Source organism: Eumetopias jubatus, unplaced genomic scaffold (genome assembly GCF_037043125.1).
Source record: "Eumetopias jubatus isolate StellerSeaLion01/CBP00866 unplaced genomic scaffold, mEumJub1_p1.0 scaffold_17, whole genome shotgun sequence".
NCBI lineage: Eukaryota > Metazoa > Chordata > Mammalia > Carnivora > Otariidae > Eumetopias > Eumetopias jubatus.
The window spans coordinates 10,307,368-10,316,592 of record NW_028274823.1 but is presented as its reverse complement, the minus strand read 5'-3'; the positions used below and the strand labels follow the sequence as shown (position 1 = coordinate 10,316,592).

At 47.2% G+C, this 9,225-nt stretch overlaps 1 pseudogene across 1 annotated transcript; it reads left to right on the top strand.

Annotated features, from left to right (window-relative positions):
- Window positions 1–537: 537 nt before the first annotated feature.
- On the top strand, window positions 538–5,294 carry LOC148162135 (RNA polymerase I subunit H-like; annotated as a pseudogene). The gene is made up of 3 exons (XR_015767062.1): window positions 538–1,140; window positions 2,462–2,537; window positions 4,571–5,294. The product of XR_015767062.1 is annotated as an RNA polymerase I subunit H-like (transcript).
- Window positions 5,295–9,225: the final 3,931 nt, after the last annotated feature.

Here is a 9,225-nt window from a genome sequence, read left to right as displayed (position 1 = left end):
GCTGTGGTGTCAAGACATCTCTGCATACAGCATATTGGGGAGGGATAGATTTTATTCTTAGTAAGTAAGAAGCCAGGTTGTAATTAATCACTATATTTTCTCCTTTAACATTTTAAGAAGTAGAGACATTTCAAGAAGGAGAAACAATGAGGACTTTATTTGGACATCCGCAGCTTAACTATATGGTGACAAGTCTTGAATATGCAGAATCATTTCATTAATTTTATTTGACATTGGTGTATTGTCTGCTTGTCCTTAAGTAATGACCAGGTATGAACATAATTCAATATGTAGCTAAAAGTAGATTAAAGAGGAGTAGAGCTCAAAAGCTCCATAGCAGCGGCAACATTTAGCTAAGTGACACACCAGCTGAGGGATGGTGAGACCACGTGACCAGGCCACCCACACACTTGTCCACCCTCTGCCAGCTCCTGGGACTGTGCATGCAGGATCCCGCCCTCCCCCCAGCTCTCCATAGGTTACATTTCTATGGAAGATACATATCTCCCACCCCCCAAAAAGCCCAGCCAGACAAAAATGACAAAGATGCTCCCATTGCCTTGGAAGATGCTTTCTCCGGCTACACCGAGAAGGGCTGTCCTATCTGTGAAACACAGCGCCTTGCACTTTCTGTCCGCGGTCATTCAGCCCAGCTCACACTGGATGCATTCCCTGCCAGCCAGACGATGTCTTCACCTACCACCTCACCGTAGTCTCAATCTAGGATGGTGATGACACATACAAAAGCTTGTGACTGCCTCTGGTTGCCCTAGAAATCAACCCAAGGCATCCTGAAGGATCAACAGTGGAGAGTTGGAAGTCTGAAAGAGGGCCGGGAAGGTGCTGGCTGGAGAACAGTACCTTTGCAGAACAGAGAATGAGAAACTGGAGCCCAGCCCTGGGAAAGCAGACGCTGTGAGGAAGAGGGCGAAGGAGCAAGTATGTTGTTCGCAAAGCTGGCGATGGATAGGACACTGGCCGAAAAAAAGGACACGGAAGATCCGCAGCACAAGGCTATTCGCGGGTTGGCCACGGGTGCCGGGGGAGCCCAGGGAAGGACTGACTGGCAGCGCGGACCCCACCCTCACGCCGTCCCCCGGTGACAGACTCAGTATGGTTGGATCTGAGTGCGGAAGAACAGTAGGTATTATTTCCTTCCATTTTGAGTTAAAGGCAGGAGAACGTTCGATTATCTGGGAAGGAGTGTAGCACAGGAAAGAAAATGATGAGCTCTGGAGTCGCGCAGGCGCACATCCTGCCTCTGAAACTGACGAGTCACGGAACCTCTCTGGCCTCAGGTGTCTTTGCAGTGAGACCTGATGAATGCCTCCCTCCCGGACTGTTTGGGAGACGAAGTAAAAGGACCCATTTAAGGCCCCCGCACATCACCCAGTGTATAGTAAGCTCAGTAAATGCTGTTATGGAGATAATATAAGAACCTCATGGAAAAGAAAAACATGAAAGCGGAAGTAGGAGTCTGTTTAAGAAATTAGCTTTACCTACACGGTAACTATAGTTTTGTTTTTTATCTGTCTATACTATAAAATCCTCTTTTGCTGCAAAGAGAAGTCAGAGAGGGGAGCCTGGGTGCTTCAGTCAGTAAAGCATCTGCCTTGGGCTCAGGTCATGATCTCAGGGTCCTGGGATCGAGCTGCGCATCGGGCTCCCCTGCTCAGCAGGGAGTCTGCTTCTCCCTCTGCCCCTCACCCTGCTCTCGTGCTCTCTCTCACTCTCAAATAAATAAATAAAATCTTAATAAAAAAGAGAGAGAAGTCAGAGAAACAGAATATTACATACAACCCAGGTTGCTAAACACAGAATCTATTTGCTAACTAAGCAGGTTAAGAAATAAGAGTTCTCCAGGATAACTAAATGTGACTACAAATTTCTCGACTGTATTTTTCTGCATTAAATTAAAAAAAATTTTTTTCTTCCCATCAAATTGTTTTATTGGCTATTTAAAATATAAACATTTGACAAGAATCATGAAGTGTTACAGTTAGCTGTTGGAAATTAATGATAGCTTATAAATTATCCTATTTATAATTTTATGCCTAACTGAACTTAAATGGGACTGACTAGCTTTGAGAACTTATTTTCTCATCTAAGGCAAGGTTCTTTGTTCTACGAACAATTCCACAAACCGTGGTTTGTGGAATTTGAAATAGCAACTCAGCCTCCCCTCTGCAGTGTTAAAATAAAGGTATTTCTGTTAGCCTCAGTCTCAAACTCAGTATGGCTCTTTGTTCATATTTTTATCAGAGAGAATTCCTTCCTTGCTTCAAGGAAAGCCATAGTCCTGCCTATTGGCACAGAGAAATGTCTCTTGCTATTGAAAAGCGTGTGACAAACATGTGAAAAGCGAGTCCCAAATCAACTCCCTACCTCAATTCACACCAGGGCCAGGTTTCCTGAAACCTTTCTCCAAATCCTAGTGCGATTTCTCTTTTTAATCTTCCAGATTGGCCTGGGCCAGAAACACCCAGGACCCTCAGATTGCAGTGGGTTCCCAGGCCCCACCAGAAAAGAAGATTAAGGTGAGGAAATATGTTTGCAGTGAACTTCGGAGTCAGTAATACCATCATAAAAAGTTTCTCCCCAAGGCAGAAAGGGCCTGAGTATTTCAAGCCAAAGTGCTTTGTCTGTTGGGCTTGGTTCCGGCTAGACAGCACTGAACAAAGCAAACATCGCTTGTGCCCCCACAGGGCTGGGGCAGGTGAGGGACATGGACGTTAAACAGACAGTTACCACAAATTGTGATAAGGGTCATGAGAGATGGGGTTTTATTTGAACGAATACATGGAAGGTCTGAGGAAGTAACCTTTAAGCTAAAACCTAAAGATTACGTGCATAGTACTGTAGTCAGTCACTGTCTTGTGTGTTTGCGAGTATATGAAGGAGGGACATGCGAAAATACTCAGATGGCAAAAAGAAAATGGTTTTTGAGGAACAGGAAAGTCAGTGTGGCTGCAGCAGAGTGGACAAGCAGGTGAGCTGAGAGGCAGTCAGGGGCCAAATTATGAAAGCCATACTGGGATTTGGGATTTTCTCCTCAAAGCAACAGGATACTCTCCCAGGTTTCAATGCAGGGAAGGGACGTGCTCAGATTTGTGTGATACAAAGATCCCTCCGGTTGCTGTGTGCACGGTCTGATGGGGCTGGGGGCAGAGAGAGGGAAGCGCGGATTCAGGGAAGCTAGAGAGGCTGCTACCCTAGGGTGGGGGCATTTTGAAGTTAGTAGGGACAGACTGAGAAGGGGGAAAGAGAAGGAAGCACTTTGGAAGAAGAGCCAAGTGGAGATGTTAAGTAGATCATATCTAGGGGTGAAGTTGAGAGGTGAGTACAGGTCAGTCTCGTGTGCCTCGATGGTCTTGCTCATCCCTTACTGCCCCCTCTCGAGCAGTCTGAGACACGTGGTAGGTCACCTTGCTGAGTGAATGAGACTGTCCATGCCCAAGAGAGTCTATGTTCTAAGATGAGAATATGCTCATCTTAAGTGACAATTTCTGTTGTATTTTCTTGCATTACATTTAAAAGACAGAAGCAGCAAAGTAGGGGGAAGGGTGTGGCCATGAGGTAGGAAGAGAATGAAGGGCTATTCAGTCACCTGGGGATATTTGGCTAATGGCTGGAACAGTCTCGGGGGGCAGGGGGTGCCCAAGATCACCTTGGTCACATGCCCTTGGCCACAGCCTGGAAGCCAGAGGAAAGTAAAGTACTCAACTCTGTAAAATGCTGCTGAGGTCAAGTATGACAGGGACAGAGACAGGACCACTGAATTTGTTGCTGTGGAGATCCTTCACGACCTAGACGAGAACAGTCTGGGTGCAGTGGGGGCCTGGAAACCCACCTGAGGAGGACCGAGGGGGAACTGGGAGGTGGGGAAGTGGAGAGGGGTTCTAGGTGTCTGCTTCATCGCACACGGTGAAAGGGAGCCAAATGGGATGTGCAGCAAAGGAAACATTTCCTTTTCTGCTTAAAGATGATATATATACTGGAACATATTTTTATGCTGATGGGAGTGATCCAGAAGAGGGGAAATTTTGATGAAGCAGGAAAGAGAATTTGGTAAAAATTTGCAAATTAAGTTCCTGAAGCTTCACAAGGACAGATGGGAGAACTGGCTTTTGATAGACAAAGGGGCAATGTTTCCATTCTAAGGGCAGGGTCCAGGATCCACGCATGGTGGTGGTTCTGGCAATGGGAAGAGGAGGGCGTTCCTGACCGAATGCTTCTGTTTTCTCAAGGAAGTCTAAGGCGAACTCTTCAACCAGAAGGGCACCCTGGGGAGGGGAGTGTGGGAGGTTTGAAGAGAAAGCCAGGGATCATGGCTAAGAGATCCCCCCACCAGGGACCTGGTGCCAGAGTGCCAGGCAGAGCTACTAGCCCCTTGTGATCTGTATCATGGCCTCTAAGAAAGGACATCCAACTTAAAAACCTTTTAACACTTCCCTCTGACAAGAGTTTAGGTGGTGTCCATTCTTCACAAGTGAGGACATTTTTGCTCCAAAAGTCTCAGCAGGAGAATGAAACACTTCATTAGCTCAAAGCCATGTCTTTTGACTTCCAGTTTGCCAAAGCAGAGGCATACTACTATCGACGACATCAAGAAATGATGCTGGGAGAAGCATGGAGATACATCATGGTTCCAAGGTGGGAAATTAAAATAGAGAGAGAGAGACCCCAACGTGAAAAAACAGGAGATGCTAAAAGATGGGACTCTTAGCGCCTGAGAGGGAGCTGGGCCACATAGAGGAGCACATATACCAAGCGAAATGAGCCAGAGGCCTCAGAGACCACAAGTATCGGCTCCTCCCTCAAAAGATTCCAAGTGAAACAGTCTTCCCCAACATACTAACCCTAGGGAAGGAGGAAAAGACTGAAACTATCCAGAAAACCCACAAAACTAAGACCACAAAGCACAGGGTGACCTGGGCAAAGGAACAGATCAAGGGGCATCAGGATCGAATGATTCAGGGGAGAGAGCTCACGGAGCAGAGAAGCGAGAGACTGCGTGCTTGGAAGATCTTTGCCCCTACTCCTCCTCTCCACAGGCCTGCAACACACAAGAGGAAGAGAAAGAATTTGAATGGATCACAGCCTACCCGACTGCCCAGCCTTACCAGGAAGCACTCATCAAAGTGACCATCCTCATGGAAAAGTCCAGAAAAGGGGATAATGTAAAAAAGCCCCTCCGATGAGAGCTCTTGAGTATGCCACCATTTTTGAGAAGTCAACTAGAGAAAAATAAAGTTTATTTTCTGGATTATTTTATTTTTTAGGCTGGCATACTTTGACAACGGTCAGGGCAGTAAAATCCCACACCCTGCATTATGCTTCTAAGTTTGTTTGCATCAAACTTGGGGGGAAAAAAGTTAAACCGAGTGTTTATTTCAGCTATCTGCATAACTATCCCAAAACTTAGTGACTTAAATCCACCACTATTTTATTATGTCTCACAATTCTGTATTAGGAATTCAGGCACAACTTGGCTAGGCGATTTTTCTCCCCCATCCCACACCGCCAGAGCTGCTTGGGGATATTCAGGTGACAGCTGGACTAGAGGGTACAGACCCCGTGCCCTTGGGGTTGACTAGAAGGCTGGGCTTAGTCAGTCCCAGTCCCCGTCTCCTCTCTCCATGTGGTTTCTGGCCTTATTACACCGTGATTCCGGCTCTGGTGACATGTCAGACTCCACAAAAGTTCTTTTGACCTTGCCTCCGCAGTCCTAGAACATCACTTCTGCCATATTCTGTTGCTCAGACAAGTCACCAAGATCAGCCTAGACTCAAGGTGGGGAGGAAACAGACTCTTCCTCTCAAAGAAATTTGCAGCCATCTTTTAATCTACTATTCCAAGGCTCTGAAAAGTCCATCACACACATCTATCCTTCTTTATCCTTTCTATTGTCTTTTATGCTAACACTGCTCATAAAAACTAAACAAGTATTTTTATACAAAGAAACTGACAATTCCACAGCTCCTGGATTGATCTTGACTAAAGAGACCCTGGTCCCTCTCTGCAGAAGTAAATATAGACCAAGGGTTTAAAAGCTGTTGCAATTATGCAGACAACATATTATCTTGTATTCTCGAATGCACCTGTAATTTTATAGCATGTCAGAAACCTAAGCCCTAGCCGGAGAGAGACCCAAGACTCTAGGATTTAGCCCCTCAAGGAGCTTACAATCTACCTGGAGAGAACAGAAGTCAAAGTGGCCCATGCCCGGGTCTGTGCTATGGAACCCCGGATGGAGAATACAGACTACAGAGTAGGGCAGCTTATGGGCAATGCCAGTCTGAGAATACTCACCCTGGGTGAGAAGTGCTTGGGCAGGGCAGTTAGGACAGCAAGGCCTGGACCCAAACCAGCTACCGTCAACACAGAAATAAGGCACACCCAGGCCCTGGGGGAACTCCACTGGAAAACGCGTGCGAACAACGTGACAAGCACAGACAGGGTAACTGAGGTAAGAACGAGGTGCTATTAGAACACAAATTTCTGGAGAAAAGAAAGACTTTGGGGATGTTACATGTGTTTGATATTTAAATGATAACATGTATTAGTTGTTTTTTTCCTATTCAAAAGTTTACAATTTTTTTTTTTAAAGTAGGCTCAATGCCCAACATGGAACTTGAACTCACCACCCCAAGATCAAGAGTCGCATGCTCTCCCTACTGAGCCAGCCAGGGGCCCCTCCTATTCAGAAGTTTAAAGAAGAGAAAGGGGCCCATAATCTCCCTGCCCAGATAACTTCTGTTGATACTTTTTTGAGATTTATTTACTTGAGAGAACGAGAAAGAGAGAGAGTGAGCACACTAGCAAGGGGAGGGGCAGAGGGAAAAGCCGACTCTCTGCTGAGCAGGGCGCATGACTCGGGGCTTAATCCCAGGACCCTAGGATCATGACCTAAGCTGAAGGTAGGTGCTTAACGCACTAGCCACCCACGTGCCCCAATACTTTTTAAAAATAATGAAAAAGTGCATGGTTAGAAAATTCAATTATAGGGCGCCTGGGTGGCTCAGTTGGTTAAGCGACTGCCTTCGGCTCAGGTCATGATCCTGGAGTCCCGGGATCGAGTCCCGCATCGGGCTCCCTGCTCGGCAGGGAGTCTGCTTCTCCCTCTGACCCTCCTCCCTCTCGTGCTCTCTCTCATTGTCTCTGTCTCAAATAAATAAATAAAATCTTAAAAAAAAAAAAGAAAATTCAATTATAGAAAGGTACAAAATGCCAAGTGACAGCTAGGCCACTTTGGTTTCCCAAAGGTCATCCCTCTTCCTTTTTTTAAATTAATTTATTTGAGAGAGAGAGAGCACAAGCAGGAAGGGCAGAGAGAGAAGGATAGAGAATTTCAAGCAGACTCCACACGGAGCGTGGAGCCCAATTTGGGGCTTGATTTCATGTCCCTGATATCATGACCTGAGCTGAAACCAAGAGTCGGACGCTCAACTGACTGAGCCACCCAGGCCCCTTACGTTTCTTGTATGAGCAGAGTTTGACGCAAGTAGAAGACAGGCCAACAAAAGGGAAAGAGCAAGGCAACTCTAAAGAGATTTGCTTGAAAATTGTAATATTAAGACCACCTGTGTGATTCCATTAATGTGAAATGTCCAGAATAGGCAACTTTTGACAGAAAGTAGGTTATCGGTTGGTTGGGGCTAAGGGTTAGTAAGGAGACGGGTGAGGAAGGGTGACTGCCACTGGTTGGGGACAGGAATGTTCTGCATCAGGATGTGGTGGTTACAGAGCCCTATGAACAGACTGAGAAACAACAAAGTGTTTGCTCTAAATGGGTGAATGACATGGAATGTGAAGTTCAACGAAGATGGAAGAGAAAGCCAGAGTTTAGAGGGGGAGGTGAGCCTGAGTGGAGGCAAGGAGCCTGCAGTCACGTAAGGCCTCCACAGCGCTGCAAGCTGAGGTCTCTCAAGTCTCGAAGGCAGTGGGGAGTCACTGAGAACTGACAAGTGGTTTTGAAGATGTGGAGGGGATGCGACGGGCAGGCAGGAAGCGGGGGACACCAGACAGGAGTCTGTGGCACAAATCTGGGCAGGATGGAGAGAATCAAGACACCAGATGGGAGGTTGTGACCAATTAAGGTAGGGGCTGTGGGGGAAAAGAAATCCTAGCTTTTGGGGCGCCTGGGTGGCTCAGTCAGTTAAGCATCCGCCTTTGGCTCAGGTCATGGTCCCAGAGTCCTGGGATCGAGTCCTGCATCGGGCTCCCTGCTCAGCGGGGAGTCTGCTTCTCCCTCTGCCTGCAGCTCCCCCCTGCTTGTGCTCTGTCAAATAAATGAATAAAATCTTTAAAAAAAAAAAAAATCCTAGGTTTCTCTGGAGGAAATAAAGTAGAAGTACCCCTATAGGGATTGAGGGAGGACAGATTTGGGAGCTAACTTATGCATATGTTTAAAACAGCCCCTATGCTGCCAATAAGCCATTGGTCACGTATGCCTGTAGCTTTTCAGAGTGGAATCAAATAAAGTTTGGAGAATGTTCAGGATACAGTAGGAGAACTCATGAGGGTAAGACAGGGTAAGGAGGTCACAGAAAGCACCAGATAGGAGGATGTACAGCTTTCCAGGAGTAGAGTTTTGTTTAAGATTTTGAGAACGAGCGAGCGAGTGAGCAGGGGCACAGAGGGACAGGCAGACTACACTGAGCATGGAGCCCGACGGAGGGCCTGACCCAAGACCCTGAGATCGTGACCTAAACCGAAATCAAGAGTCCGATGCTTAACCAACTGAGCCACCCAGGCTCCCCTCCAGGAGTGGATTTTTATGCGTCAAATGCACAGCATGTAACCCTGGGATCGAACTATTTGAGAAGGAATTACCAATTTGGCCTAAAACAGCCCCCCGGGGAATGCTGGGAATGGAGGTGCTCCTCCGTCCGGGTTGCAGGATGGCCAGAAGGGGATGGCGCCTGTGATCCTTGTTCAAAGAAGAGACAGGACAGTAACTAAGGGTCACAGCAGTTGTTTTACGATGACAGAGAACCGTGGTTGAAGGGAAAGCGCTAGGTATGGAGGGTGGCGGACACACCTGAGCACCAGGAAGGGCTGGGACCCAGGGAAGGCGGATGTAGAAAGCTGGGGAGTGGGAAAGGGAACCAGAGAGGGACGAAAAAACATCAAGGCCAGGCCTGAAGGGCCAGCAAAGATGGGCAGCCTGGGAGTAGCACCATCCACCCCGCCGGATGGTTTTCCTCTTTGGGGTGTGTGCAG